Source organism: Myotis davidii, unplaced genomic scaffold, assembly GCF_000327345.1.
Source record: "Myotis davidii unplaced genomic scaffold, ASM32734v1 scaffold230, whole genome shotgun sequence".
NCBI classification, from domain to species: Eukaryota; Metazoa; Chordata; class Mammalia; order Chiroptera; family Vespertilionidae; genus Myotis; species Myotis davidii.
Genome location: NW_006282259.1, coordinates 328,085 through 333,295, shown reverse-complemented (window position 1 = coordinate 333,295; position 5,211 = coordinate 328,085).

The following is a 5,211-nucleotide window of genomic DNA, read 5'->3' as shown; positions in this document are numbered from 1 at the left end:
AGGTACAATTGCTGAATCAAGAGAACTGTGCGTTTTTAATTTTCATAGATATGGCTCAATTTCCACCCCCCGAAAGGTCTGTCTGTATGAACAGCTGCAGTTCACGAGAATCCTCTTCACCCACATTCTAACCCATGCAGTGGGTTGTCCACATGTTTTACCTTTGCCAGCTTCCTAAGTGAAAAGGCATATCTCAGTGTAGTTTTGGTTTTCATTTCTTACTTTGAGTGAGGTTGGGCATCTTTTTGTATGGTTAAGAATCACTTATATACCCTTTTTGGTGAATTCTATATTAATAGTCTTTGCCCATTTTTCCATTGGTCTGGTCATTTTTTTCCATTGTGTATTAGGAAAATTAGTCCTTTGTTTTATTAGTCCTGAGTTGCAAATGTTTTCCCTCAGACTGTTGCTCAGCATTTTGATTTTTGTTTATGAAAGTTTTTCCTGGGTATAATTTTAAATTTTGTATATAGTAAAATTTATCATTTTTTTAAAATTTGCCTCTGGGTTTGTGTGAAAATTTGTAAATTAACTTTATTTGGGGAACATTGGTTAATAAGGTAAGTTTCAAGTGTATAATTCTATGATACATGAACTGTATGTCACATGCAGTTTAGTCTCTCTCTGTTATCATATATTTGGCCTTCTTCCTCCTTTACCCCACCCTCCTCAACTCTACTTCTCTGGTAACCACCCTATTGTTGTCCGCTTCTATGAGTTTGTTTCTTTTGTTTCTTGCTTTCTGTTTTATATCTCACATATGAGTGAAATCATGTGGTTCTTTTTTCTTTTCTGTCTGATTTATTTTGCTTAGCATGATATTCTCAAGGTCCATTCATGTTGTTGCAAATTGCGGTATTCCATATTTTTTTATTGTTTAAAGTATCACATATGTCTCCTTTTTCCCCAATTGACCCACCGCCCTCCGGCCACTTCCATCCCCCAGGTCAAGCCCCCACTGCCCCAGTGTCTGTGTCCATACTGTTTTCCACAGTGGCTGTACCAGTTTGCATTCCCACCAGCAGTGCATGAGGGTTCCTTTTTCTCCACAACTTCACCAGCACTTGTCATTAGTTGATGATAGCCATTCTGACAGGTGTGAGATGGTACCTCCATTATCATTTTGATTTGCATCTTTCAGATGATTAGTGACTTTGAGCATGTTTTCATATGTCTCTTGGCTTTCTGAATGTCCTCAGCTGAAGCGAACAACACTCCTTCACTTTTTTTTTTATCTTTTACTTAAGAAATTATTCCAAAATATCCCTACAATAAGTCTAATTACCATCTGTCATAATATAAAGTTACTGCACTGTTGTTGACTATATTCCCAATGCTGTATGTAACAACCCAATGATGTATTTATTTTATAACTGGAAGTGTGTACTTCTTAATCCCCTTTACCTATTTCATCTTCCTCCCAACTCTTTTTACCTCTGGTAACCATCAATTTGTTTTCTATATCTATGAGACTCTTGTTTGTTTTGTTTTTTAGATTTCATACGTAAGTGAAATTATACAGTATTTGTCTTTGCCGGACTTCACTTTCTGCTCTAATTTTTATTATTTCCTTCCTTCTACTGACTTTGAGCTATTTTCTCTAGTTCTTTGAGATGAATTGTTAAGTTGTTTGAGATTTTTTTTTTATTTCTTGAGGTAGGCCCCTTTACCACTTTTGCTGCATCCCCAAAACTTTGATATTTTGTATTGATGCTCTCATTTATCTCTATGTATCTTTTGATGTGTTTTCTTATTTCTTCCTTAACTCAGTCATTCCTTAATAGTATGTTATTTAATTTCCACATATTTATGATTTTTCCAGCTTTCTCCTTGCTGTTGATTTTCCATTTCAAAGCATTGTGTTCAGAAAAATGTGTGGTATGATTTCAATTAAATTTTTTGAGGCTAGTTTTGTTCCCCAACATATGTCCTATCCTTGAGACTATTCCATATGCCCTAAAAAAGTATATATAGTCTGGTGTTCAGGGATGAAAAGCTCTGTAAATAACATTAATAACAATTATGTTTATTTGCTCTAATGTGTTATTTAAGGCTGATACTTCCTCATTGATTGATTTTCTGTTTGGATAATCTATCCATTCCTGTCCATTGGCTAGGTAGATCTCTCACTATAATTGTATTTTTGTCAGATTCTTGCTTTTGTTCTTTAAGTAGTTGCTTTATATATTTCGGTGCTCTAAGGTTGAGTGCATATATACTAATGTGTTATGTCTTCTTGATGTGTTGTCCCTTTTATCATTATAAAATAACTGTCTTTGTCTCTTGTTACCTTTTTTATCTTTAAATATACTTTGTCTGATATAAGCATGGCTACACCTGCTTTTCTCTGACTAATATGCTATACCACTTCCTTCTTGTTTATGTTTGTCTTATAGCTGAGATATGTCTCCTGAAGGGAGTATATAGTTGGGTTTTGCTTCTTAATCCATCCCGGTATTCTGTGCCTTTTAATTGGTGAGTTCAGTCCATTTACATTTAGGGTGATTATGGATGTATAAGGAGTTCTTACAGCCATTTTATTTTTTGTTTTCTGGTAGCTCTATGTCCCTATTGTTACTTTTCCCTTGTGTTTCTGTTATTTTAGTTTGGTGATATTCTATGATTTCCCCTTCCATTTCCTCTTTTTTATGTTATGTGACTCAGTTCTAGATTTTTTTTATGAAAAAAAAAAGTTTACATGTACAATAGTCCTTCTTCTTGAATCTTATCTCCATTCACCTGTGTAAGTTCAGTACTCCCCCCCCGCCTTTATTTTTTATCATAAACTAGTGGCCCGTGGCATGAAGATTTGCTCAATAGGCCTTTCATCCCCTGGCTGCTGGCAGTGGTTTCCCTCTGGCATCCGGGACCCAGGCCTTTGGTCCGGCTGCAGCAGTGGGGCTTGGCTTCTCCGCTCCAGCTGCTCCCAGCCCCTCCTTTTTTATTTCCCAGCTCCTCCAGCGGAGCCCAGGGTGGACTGGAAGCCTGGGTTGCCCCCTGTGACCCAGGCCCCCAGCCACTCCTTGAGTGGAGCTCAGGGTGACTGGACCCCAGCCACTCCTTGAACCTAGCACAGGGCCATCGAGAAGCTTAGCTTCGTCCTTCATCAGGAGCAACCCAAGCCTCCTGCTTGCTCCAGCTCCGTGGCTGCCGCCATCTTAAGTCATCTCAGTCTTCGCTCTGCACCTGCATATGCAAATTAACTGCCATCATTGTTGGGTTAATTTGAATAGTCACTCTGATTGGTTGGTGGGTGTGGCAGAGTGGTGGAGTGATGGTTAATTTGCATGTTTCTCTTTTATTAGTGCAGATTATCCCTTTTTATGCTGTGTGTTCATTTCCAAGTTGCAGTAGCTATTGTCTTTTTTAAAAATGATTTTACCTCATTTAACCTTTATATTATACTTTACTGCTTAATACCTTATTCTGAATAAAGTTTGCAATTTCCTGCTGCTGTCTGTTAGTCATTATACTCATAGTTTTGTATCTTTTTGCCTTTTTATTTGTTAACATGCAAGAACACCTTTTAGCATTTCTTGTAATGCAGGTTTTATGGTAGTAAATTCCCTTGACTTCTGTATGTCTGCAAAAGCCTTTATTTCTTTTTCATATCCAAAGGATAACTTTGCTGGATATATTATTCTTGGCTGGTGATTTCTCTCTTTCAAAAATCTGAATATTTGATTCTTTTCTGTCCTAGTTTGTAGGGTTTCTGCTGAAAATCTGATGATGATATAATGAGGTTTTCTTTATAGGTTGCCATCTTCTTTTCCCTGCCTGCCTTGAGAATTCTTTCTTTGTCATTTATTTTTTTACCTTTAATATAATGTTTTGGAGAAGGCCTTTTTGGATCAAGATAATTTGGTGTTCTCTTAGCTTCTTGGATTCGAGATATCAGTTCTTTCCACAGGCTTGGAGAATTCTCAGTGATTATTTTTTTAAAATAGTCTTTTTGCTCCCTTTCCCCTCTCTTCTACTCTGGCATAACCACTACTCTAATATTGCTCTTTATAATAGAGTCAGGTAGTTCTTATAGATTTCTTCATTTTATTTATTTTCTTTTGATTATTTTCTCTTAGAACTGAATCATTTCTAGATTTCTGTCTTCAAAATCATTAATTTTTTTGTCCATCTGGTCTGCTCTATTTTCTAAATTATTCTTAGATACCCTAGTTTATTCTTCATTTTATATATTGAGTTGTTTGGCTCCAGAATTTTTGTTTGGTTCTTTTGTATAGTTTCAGCCTCTTTGGTGAAGTATCCCTTTTGTTTATTGATTTTATTTCTTTCTTTTTTTATTGCTTAAAGTATTACAAAGGGTATTACATATGTGTCCATTTTTCCCCCCTGCCCAAGATAGTCCCCTAGCCTCCCCTATCCCCCAGTGTCTTATGTCCATTGGTTATGCTTATATGCATGCATACAAGTCCTTTGGTTGATCTCTTACCCCCCTACCTCCTGCCCATTGTTCAAAAGTTTATAATGGTCTCTATTACCCTGATTTTATTTCTGAGCTTATTAAATTGCTTTCTGATGTTTCCTGTACCTCGTTGAATTTTTTTCAGAACTGCGATCTTGAATTCTCTGTCATTTAAATCACAGTTTTCCATGTCTTTATTTTCTGGAGATTGTTTTGTTTTATTTCTGAACACCCTTGTCACATTGGTTATTCATTGTGTTTGACAGATTATTTCTCTGCCTGGGTATTTGTGGGAATTAAATATTATTATTGCTATTATTATTATTATTATTATTATTATTTGCAGTATTTGAGTCTTCACTGTTTAGTAGATTGATAATAGAGGACTTTCTTTGAATTCTCTGTCATTTAAATCACAGTTTTCCATGTCTTTATTTTCTGGAGATTGTTTTGTTTTATTTCTGAACACCCTTGTCACATTGGTTATTCATTGTGTTTGACAGATTATTTCTCTGCCTGGGTATTTGTGGGAATTAAATTTATTGTTTAAAATATTACACATAGTAGTACATACATCTCCTTCCCCCGCCCCATCAATCTTCTCTCAGCCTCCCCTAACCTCTGTCGCATGCCCTCATCCCATCCCCCCAGTGTCTTGTGTCCATTGGTTGTGCTTATATGCATGCATACAAGTCCTTTGGTTTATCTCTTCTCCCCATCCCCAACACTCCTCAGCCTTCCCACTGTAATTTGACAGTCTGTTCGATGCTTTACTGCTTCTGTATCTATCC